Raw genomic sequence first — 10901 nt, 5'->3', positions numbered from 1 at the left:
TTCAGGAAACTAAGATTAAAGGGGAACTTCCTCAACTGGATAAAGGGTAACTCTAAAGAACCCACAGTTATCATCATATTTAATGGTAAAATGTTGAATACTTTCCCCGTATGGTGTTAAGCAAGACAAGAATGCCTGCTCTTGTCACTTCAGTTCAACATTGGACTGGATGTTCTAGGCAGGGTAATGAGGCAAGAAAAAGAAATAAAAGACAACCAGCCTTTTGGCTGGAACTGCCATCATCCAGTTAATTTGCCAAAATGACGATGACTAACACAGAGAGAAAGAGGAGAGGCACCCATTGTATGTTCTCTAGGCTTTTTACAAAATATGCTGTTATTCCTTTGGCCACATACATGTGAATCTACAGTAAGGGTGATATTGTAGACATCACAATGGGCACTATTCAAAAAGGGATGCCCCATAAATGTTATTGTGGCAAAACTGGAAGAATCTACAGTGTTTCCATCATGCTGTTGGCACTGTAAAAGAACAAGTTAAGGGCAAGATTCTTGCCAAGATAATTAGTGTACATATTGAGCATATTAAGTATTCTAAGAGCTGAAGTAGCTTCTTAGAACATGTGAAGGAGAATGATCAGGAAAAGAAGGAAGCCAAAGAGAAACGTAATTGGGTTCAACTGAAGCAACAGCTGGCTCCATTCAGAGAAGCACACTTTGAGAACCAACAGAATGGAACCAGAGCTGCTGGAACCCATTCCCTATAAATTCATGGCATGGTAAGTCTAAAAAAATAAAAGATCTCTGGATTGTAAAAGTTTTTCTCTTCAGTAGAAGTATGAGTATCCCCTCCCCCAAAGAAATATTTAAAGCAAACTTTGTGTCCTAAAAATGAATGAATAAATCTCATCCAGATTGGAAATGAAGAAATAAAGCTATCTCTATTTGCAGGTTACGTGGTTTGTATATAGAAAATCCTAAGGATTCTACTAAAAAACTGTCATAGCTAATAAAATTAGCGAGGTTGCAAGATACAATATCAGTATACAAAAATCAGTTGTATTTCTACATGTTAGCAATGAGTAATATCAAAATGAAATTAAGAAAACAGTTAAATTTACAACAGCATAAAAAAAAGTACTTGGGAATAAATTTAACAAAGAAGTGCAAGACTTGTGCACTGATAACTATAAAAAGATTGAAGAGAACTTAGAGAGACTAAATATTGGAGAGACATCCTGTATTCATAGATTGGAAGGCTTGGTATTGTTAAGATGGCAGTACTTCCTAAATTGATCTCTGTAGATCATTCAGTGCATTCCCTAACAAAATACTAGTTGGCTTTTTTGGAGAAACTGACAAGCTGATCCTAAAATTCATATGGAAATCTGAAGGACCCAGAATAACCAAAACAATTTGAAAAAGAATGAAGTTGGGGAACTCCCACTTCTTAATTTCAAAACTTACTACAAAGCTTAATGTCAAAACTTACTACAGTGCTATGTAATGAAGACAGTATGTTGCTGGCAGTAGGATAGACATACAGATTATTGCAATAGATTTGAGAATCTAGAAATAAACTCTTACTTTTATGGTCATGTATTGACAAGGGCACCAATAAAACTCAGTGATAGAATGAATATTCCTTTTTTCGGGGGGTGAGTCGGGGTAGGGAGGTAACTAGGTTTATTTACTTACTTTTAATCGAGGTACTGGGAGTTGAACCCAGGATCTCATGTATGCTAAGCATGTACACTATCACTGAGCTTTACCCTCCCCATAGAAAGAATATTCTTTAATAAATGGTACTGGGACAACTGGATATCCATATGGCAAAAGAATGACTTTGGACTCCTACACTACACTATATACTAAATTTAACTCCAAATGGATCAAAGTCCTAAATGTAAGAGCTAAAAGTATAAGTCTTAGAAGAAATCATGTGAGTAAATCTTTATGTCTTTGAATTAAGTGATGATTTCTTATGTATGACACCAAAAGCACAAGTGACAAAAGAAAAAAAATAGATTTAATTTCAACATAAACACTTTTGTGCTTCAGAGAAACACCATCAAGAAATTAAAAAGATAACCCAAAGAATGGGTGAAAATATTTGCTAAGAATATATTCAATAGAGGGACTAGAATCCAGAGTATAAATTTATCTCCTACAACCTAAAATAAAATGACAAATAATCCAAGTAAAAAATTAGTGATTTGAATAGATATTTTTGCAGAGAGTAAATACAAATATCCTATAAGATCATGAGAAGGTGCTTATTGTCATTAGGGAAATGCAAAATCTCAATGAGATATCACTTGTCACTAGAATGTCTATAATAGTAATAATTTAGAAAGGAAAATAATAAGCATTGACAAAGATGTGGAGAAATTAAAGCCCTCATGTCGTTAGCTGTATCATTTTATAATCACGCTATTTTGGAAAACAGTCTGGGAAGTCTTCAAAATGTTAAATTTAGAGTTAACACTTGAGGCAGCAGTCTACCCCTAGGTATATATCTGAGAATTGGAAACATATGTCCACAGTAAAGCCTGTATACTAATGTTCACAGCAACATTACTCATAATGCCCGAAAAGTATAAACAACTCCTATCCATAAATTGATGTGTGGATAAACAAAATGTGGTAAATCCGTTCAGTGGAATTATTTGGCAATAACAAGGAATAAAGCATTGATACATGCTATGTCATGGATGAACCTTGAAAACATTATACTTAATGAAAAAAGCTAATCACAAAAGAGTACATATTGTATCATTCCATTTATATGAAATGTCCAAAATAGGCAAATTCATTGAGACCAAAAGTAGAATAGTAGTTGCTTGGGGCTAGAATAGAGTGAAATGAGGAGAGACTGCTAATGGGTGCAAAATTTTTTTTTATGGTGTTGAAATGTTCTGAAATTAGATATTGGTAATGATTGTACAACTCTGTGAATGTACTTTAAAAGGGTGAATTTTATATGAATTATATCTCTAAGGTTGTTATATTAAAATGTATATAATATCTAAATTTTATACTCGGAGGGTGATAACTAACTTTGATATAGACCAAGTGAGGGATATGGGCAAGAGATTCTTACAGTATTAGATAGCATAGAAACAAAAACTATCCAAATGTCTAAATTATTCAGAAATAATCAAAAAATACTAAAGAGAAAAGGAAAAACAAAATGCCGCTTCAGGGTTTCTTATTCCCTTACTTATTGCCAGAACTCAGCATTTCCTTCTACCCAGTAGCACAAACTTGTACAAATTGTCTTGTGTAATACAATACTTATAAGATGAATATTCAACCTGTTGCTATTCACATACACTAACCCTATGCTCTCCATATTATTAACTGTTCTTTACACACATAGAGTCAATCTCAAGACTTATGAAAGAGAACTTCTTTTTCTCTGAATTATTATGCTTAGGAAATATTTTGGAAGTTTAAACAATATGTCAGAATATTTTATAGTTACTTTAGTTGGGAAACATAACTAGATTTTTAAAAAAAGGATAATTTCCTTTTCTAAATTCTAATTTACATCAGTTAGTGTTCAATGAGAAGAATAGAAATTACCCTAGATGTCTGCAGGTTTTTCAAGGAAAAAAATATTTTTTTTTTCCCAGGGAATTAGGTGCTTGCAAAATTGTAGGAAAGGCCAGAGAAGAGAAGGAGGAAGTGGGGAGGTGTTCCCAGAAATCAGAGAATTGTAGTCAGCTGCTGCCTACATTCCAGCTGAAGCCTGATAGTAGACCATAAAGCCAGGAAGTAAGCTGTTACTGATGCCATTGCTGCAGAAGTCTGGACTGCTGTATGAGAAAGAGTAGATTCTGCCTCCTCCTCGCCTTCCAGATCTCACGTAAGTGCTTCTGTTTGATGGAATCTCAGTCGATATCCTACTGGAAAGACATTCTGGGAAATGTAGTTCCCAAACTTCTAGCCCTTGCAGTACCAAGAGAGTATGTACAAAAGAGTGCTGGAATGTTATTGAGTCATAGCCAGTGTAACATCCCTTTAGGAATCAAAGCACTGGTCAAAATGAACTTTGCGCAAATGATGTTTAGATTTAGAAGTTGACCTTTGTTCTTTAAAATACTAGAGAATTTACTACTGCATATTTGTCTATTTTTCTATTTTACCTTTCTTATGTCTCAGGCTGCCTAACATTAAGTTAAAACCAAACATATTTATCTTAGTGTCTCCTCTCTGCTTTAACAAATTGCCACAAACCCAGTGGCTTCAAACAACACAGGTTTGTTCTCTTACCATTCTGGAGGCATATGTCTAAAATCATTCAAAAGTCAGTGTCAGCAGGGCTGGTATTTTTGGAAGGCTATCAGGGGAATGCATTTCCTTGCCTTTTCTAGCTTCTGGAGGTTGCCTGCATTCTTTTACTGACACTTTCCTTAGATCACTCTAGTCTCTTGTTTCCATCATCACATCTCCTCTTCTGTCATCAAATCTCTCTCTGCCCTCTCCTATAAGGATACCTGAGATTATGTTTAGAGCTCAACTAGAAAATTCAGGATAATCCCCATCACAAGAATCTTCCATCTGTAAAGTTTCTTCTGCCACAGAAGGAAACATTCACAGGCTCCAGGGATTAGGTCCTGGATATCTTTGGGGGCCATTGTTCAGCCTACTGCAGTATTTAAAAAATGTATATATGCTTTTCGTTTTAAAGATGTCCTTATTCCTATTTTGTGCTAATTCTTTCCTGTCCAAAATGTAAGCCACCAGGCTTAGCCCATCACTACAACTTTTGATCTGAAATTTTACATAAAGTATACACTGGCATCTTTTGCCCTTTTGGGGATGATCTTTGTTTATATGGTGCTACATAACTCAACTTTTCAGGCACTGAGGACCCTGTGGATTCATTAAAAAGAACCTTTTATTCTTTCTAATGTCATATCCTAATTTTTCTCCCAAAGAAAGTATTACCTCTTTTCTGCTAAATGCTTTTCTTGTTCTGCTTCTGGTTGATTCTTGGCTCACAAATCCCATTTAGTAGTGCCATGACTTTGTTTTTGTTTTCTCAGGCTTGGTCTACAACTGTACTGTAGTTGGAGCCTGGTAAAACGACTGGAATCAGTGCTGGGGGTTTTGTTCTTCAGGACCTAAAATGTGCTCACTTTGTTCCATATTCTTGTATCTTGCTTAACCACTTGACCCCATTTCTCCCAAGGAAGGATTCCTTGTTCATTTGTTTCCTGCCAGTTCTAGTTCTTACGGTTCTTCTGTTGGAGATGAGGGTTCCTTTCTGATGCCTCAGTCATAAAGACAGGAAAGTAGATGGGTTTCCGTGAACCTTTCTATCAATTTACTGATTTCACTCAGATTATATTAGAAGCCTCTTTATTGCAGCACGATTATATTTCAAAAGAGGAAAGATGGCATAGAGTAATAACATGCAATAATTGGAGGTGAACAGTGACAAATACCAGATAATCTCTCAATTTTGGGGAACTGTATTGTCTGTTTCATTTGAACGTGGAGAGAATAGATGTTCTAAAAATCCAAAGTACAAACATAGTCTGTAAATAGATGAAAAAAGACCCTGATAAACAAACTAGAACTAATAACCAATTCCCTGCACGTAAGTCTTATTTTCTTATTATATTATCATTGGAAATGGACTAATGTAACCCACTAATCTTTTGTAGAATTTCTGATTTTCTAAGATAATGAAGTAATTAGATAGCTATTTTTATCAAAGGTTTTATTTTTGCTCCTATCTGGAATAGAGTAAACAAAAGACCTAATTTATGTCAACAAAATGCTTTATAAAGCTGAGTAAATGATAATGTCAGTAAACATTTGAAAGGAAGATTTGCTTCCCATTCATTGAGAATAATTGAGGTGACAGAAAATCTCATATCAACTCTTTTTTTCTGAACTAAAATTTTGGATTAAGTGAAATGTACTGACACACTATCCTCTTGCATCCTTATTTCTCACTAGTTTTTCCCTGTAGTAGCAAAGTGGCATTCAGGCAACACAAAGATTGGCAGCAGTTAGAAAAGGACAGGCCTCCGGTGTTTGATTATACAGTCAGATACTCACCAGCATCTAACATCAGACTACTTTTTACAAAAGCACTGATACATCAGGCAAGTTATCTGAAGCTGGAGGCACAGTGGGGTAATTTAGCTGTGAGCCTTCCCTGTTAAAGCAATTTTTTAAGAGCCAAGAAGGAAGGGCTTCAGTGTTGAATCATACAGAGGATTTCCTATGTCCTATGAAATAGCCAGATGTGCAGGAATGATCTTTTATTTACACAGGAAGTTTCTAACAATAGATTCTGATTCTGCTATTAGGGCTCCTCTTTCTCATTTATTCTAAAAGAATTTGAAATTCAAAAAGAAAAGAAGAATTGTGAAAAAGCAGAATGTCTTGAATATGCTATTGATGTGAAGATTAACCTTTAGAACAGGGCATCTACTATGGCACAGCTCTATGCAGAAAGTCTGTTTACAAAAGAAGGCATTAATCAAGACATATGAATCCATTTATAATGTCTTTGCACTGTTGCTAACTCTGGAGTGAGCTGGTGAGTGAGACGGCTGAAGCCTGACAGCTAATTTAAACCCAAGGTCTTCACTGTCCAGAGATTTATCGGAGTCAAGCAGCCAGTATCTTTTATGACTTGCACCTTCTCCTTTTTCAGAGGTAGTAAATGAAAAAGACTGAAAAAGGATGTGCCATCTATTAGAGCTGGGTAAAATCACATGAACACCATGCCCTAGGCTTTCATTATAACACCTCCTTCTTAGCTAATTACTGTCAGCATTAAATTACAGAGTCATGAGGCCCTACTCAATACCAATTCATTCATTTCAGGTCACAGTTTGGCAGAAAACCTGTAGCTAAAGGCCAAACCTTTATCCACTAAGCCTTTTATTTGTGACTAAACAAAAGTCTTGACAAGCAGTATAATTTGCATCAAGCAGGGCTACACCAAGGGGTGATTAATAGTTTTTTTCTTAATAATTTTGCTCTAGCCTCTAGTCCACTTGACAGGATTTATCATTTTGCGTATCAAAAGATACAAAAGGGGGTCGATTACTTTCTTCCCATTTCAAGCATTGTATCATTTACTATTACCAACCTTTCAACGAACAAGTAACATTTTTAGAAAAGTAAGCACAACATTTTACACCCATCAGATTTAAATTGTCTTTTAAACTGTACTGGAGAGGTGAGATTTTTGTGGTATTGCTTTTTATAATAGGTTGATTAGAGAGATTTATTATCCTAACCCTTTAAAATTCTGTTATTGTACAATTCAGCATGCAGGTGGTCAGATCAAAATGTGTTTTTTAAAAATGCAGAAAGGTTTTAATCTGCTTAGGTATTTTCTGGGATATAACAGTCTATAAAGTTACTAACTTTCCAGAGGTTTTCATTTGTATTTTTACTGTCTAGCTGTCATTCTTCAAACAGCTTACTTAGGAAAAAGAAATCAAAGGTACTGAAGCCTAGTATATATGGTTGACAATTTGATATAGTTTCTTACATAAACTGGTTTTCTGTTCATATAGAAATAAGACTGAAATGAGAAATTCAAAATCAGCATATCAAACTCATGTAGGGTAGAGTGATGTTATTAATTCATAAGAATCAATTTCTTCTGATCTGCTGTGCTTGGGTTTTAGGTCATAAGGGAAATGCTTTTTGTGAAAACACTTGTTGCTTTGAATGAAGAATTCTTGTGGCCTTAATGATGTCAGAGCCTGGACTAAGCATCTTCTCACTTAGGACCCATTTATTTAATTCTCACAAAGGTAGTGTGAGTTAGGGCTAATCTCTATTTTGTAGGTGAGGAAAGGCAAGCTACAAGAAATTAAATATCTGGCTCAAGATCATGTGCTGCTAAGAGGCAGGGCTTGGATTCAAGCACAAGTGTCCTATCTTGAAGACTCCTGGTTTTTTTTTTTGTTGTTGTTGTTGCACCACTGCCTCTTCTGCACATTGGGATTGTCAGTAGGGGAAGATTTTATTTCTCTTGGACTCATCATTACTATTATCAATGGTTAGTGTTTAAGTGCATTTCCCCCCAGCAAGCACTTGGGGAGAGTTTAACTGGAGTGAACGGGTTTGGAAATGTAGTGATCTGTAGGGTCCTTAAAATTTTTGATGCCTGAGACTTAGAGGGATTGGGGCCTGGCAGTTACAGTTGTATTCCAAACAGCATTGTACATAGTTTCTGCATTTCTTTGCTCCTGCTCTTCCTATCTGAGGACTCAGTGAAAAGTAACCTTTTGACTAAGATGGATGGTTGCTAACAAGGCATCTATCTGTGTTACCGATATGTTTTGTGACTATGCCTTTGTTTCAAAAGTCAGTCAGAAAGAGATAACCTTTGTGAGTGTCTGCAAAGTGCCTGGCACTATTTTGGTTGCTCAAGGAGGGGTCAACATTGAATAGGACATAGTGCCTGGATTTTTTTTTTTTTTTTAGGAAATCGTAGTGCAGTTGGACAGCGAAAATAGGCAGATGTTACAGTGATAGGTGCAACACTAAAAGAGTACAAAAATAGAGCTATAAGAGCTATAAGAAACTCTGGCTATAGGAGCTGAGGAGGGTTTTCAAAGAAGGTGCCTTTACAGAATAAAAAATGATTTGCTAAGCAGAGGAAATTGCAGGTTCAGAGATGAGCAAGAGGTTGTGAAATAGCATAGCCAAAATGCCATGGGTTCAGGGTAGAAGAAGGTGGGTGGAAAGGTTTAACAGGAAGGCAGAGTGTGTTGCCCTTGATTAGGTTCTCATCACAGAGAGAATTCAGAGACAAGACATGGAGGTCAACAAAGTAAAGTGTGGATTTATTAAAGGGATAAATAATAATGCTCTCAATGGAAGAGTGTGCCACTCAGGTGAGTGCTGCCTTGAGTTTCTTTGGCAAGTTGGTTACATAGAGTGTAAAAATGAATGGATAGAATATTCATTGGAGAGGGAGAGGTTTGGGGTCATATTCCCTGATTTTCATCCCAGCTCCACCTTCCTGAGGGGAGGAGGGATTTTTGTCCATATTTAGTCTTGATCAGAACTGTCAGGCGTCAGTGTGTGATGGGTACTTCTAGTCTGCAAGGCTAATTTTATTGTAATGAGGGCATAATGAGTGAAAGGTTACATTGGGACTTTGGAGATTTCTGCCTTTTTCCATCTTTCTTTGTCAGCCTCTAGGGCACTTATCATCCCCAAATTTGTAAATTTTTATCAGTCTGGAGGTTTCTGCTTTTTTCTTTCTGCCCAAGAACCCCTGTTGTTCACAAGATAGATGGTAGCCTGTCATTTGGCATGTGCCCCTCTTTCACTGCTATTGTCTGGCTGCCTGCCTACTGTAACAGAAGTGACTTGTGCACCATGGTGCTGACGTTTGAAGGCTGTTAAGAGCTATGGGAGGGTTTCAGGAGGGGATCACCATGGTCAAATTTGTGGTTGGGAAGCATCAGTCAGCATTGTGGGGACAGATTTCAAAGCAATAATATCAGAACATGGAGACCAGTTAGGATCTCGTGTCACGTTATCTTTTAAGCACAGACAGATTGATTAAAGAAGCACTGGCACTCTTAAATGATTCCTAAATTTGGTAATGGTGCTGCTGTAATATTTTAGTATTTGTAAGTGTCTTAAATGGTCAACTCAGAGCTTCAGCTGGATTCCCCAGGGAAAGAGCAGCTGAGAGGGAGATCTGCCTGTAGAAGCTACATTGGGAAGTACCCTCAGCATCAGTACCTATAGGGGAATAAAGGATGTAAGACCAGGTAGAGGGAAGAGTTGTGCAGTGATACAATCACACAGAGCCAGTGCATGGGGTGCTTAGGAGCTGGATGGCCATTAAAAGGAAGAGAGCTAGATCTTTATACCTCTGTGGCCAGTCATTGGATGCAGACTGTACCAAGGGATAGGGGAGACTCTTGTGCTGTGGACAATGCCTGGAGTGGGACTCAGCTGCAACAGTCTGGCAGCTGGGAGAATGAGTGCCTTGATCTTTGAGCACTCACTTGAATGCTCAAATGAAGTAAGGTATCCACTATCACTAAATATGTTGAAATTCTCCTGAGAGCATTCTTGTAATCATGCTCACAGAATAGCTCTCTTAGGCCTTTGCACTTGCTCTTTCTTCTGCCTGCAATATTCTTTCCCAAGCCCTTTTTGCATGGCTAGATTTTCTTGTCACTTGTTTACTTCTAATATCTTCACTGAAATGGCTCTTCTGATCACCCTGTGTAATCTGCCCCAAGCCCCAATAGTCACTGTCTAGGATGTCACCCTATTTTTTTCTTTTTAGCAGAAAAACATAAACACAAATCTCATGATCTGTTTCCCTTCCCCTAGAATGTGAACTCCAGCAGTTTTTTTCTATTTTGTTCACCGTTACATTCCCTGCACCCAGAACAGTGCTGGTCACATAATAGATGATCAGTCAGTCTTTGCCAAATGAATAAAAAAAAATTGAATTTAAGAAAATGGATATCAGGAGACGAGGAATTTTGCAAATGAGGGATCCTGAGGAATTCTTATCTTTCTTTTGCTTTTGACATTGGTGGAACTCAAGTCCAGGACAACAGTCTGTGACTCATCATTCTTCTACAGTTTTCAGTCACCCACGAAGAACTACTGGAGAGAGTATCTCTTGATCTTGTAAGATGGATAGGCCTCTGGCAAGAGCTTAGCTCTTAGATCTCACACTGAGCATCATTTTTTTTTTTTTGCCTCTGGGAAGTTTGAGGGCTTTTATTATTCTAAAATAAAACTATCTTAGAGGAACATAAATTATCTATTAAAGAGACTTTTGGAATTTAGCATAGAAATCATGCGTGGAATTGACAAGCTACTCCTCTATAATCACCTAAACCATTTTCTTTCAAATAAAAACAAACTGAAAAATGTAGTAATTTTCAAGTGTAGAGGCAAAAAGGCACT

The 10901-nt window shown here is 36.9% G+C and overlaps 1 pseudogene; it reads left to right on the top strand.

The window, feature by feature from the left end:
* The first annotated feature begins 257 nt into the window (after positions 1-257).
* LOC140685962 (large ribosomal subunit protein eL21-like) lies at positions 258-743 on the top strand (annotated as a pseudogene).
* The last annotated feature ends 10158 nt before the right edge of the window (positions 744-10901 follow it).

Source organism: Vicugna pacos, chromosome 15, assembly GCF_048564905.1.
Source record: "Vicugna pacos chromosome 15, VicPac4, whole genome shotgun sequence".
Lineage (NCBI taxonomy): Eukaryota > Metazoa > Chordata > Mammalia > Artiodactyla > Camelidae > Vicugna > Vicugna pacos.
Note: the sequence above shows the minus strand (reverse complement) of the source record. Positions and strands in the feature narration are given on the sequence as shown.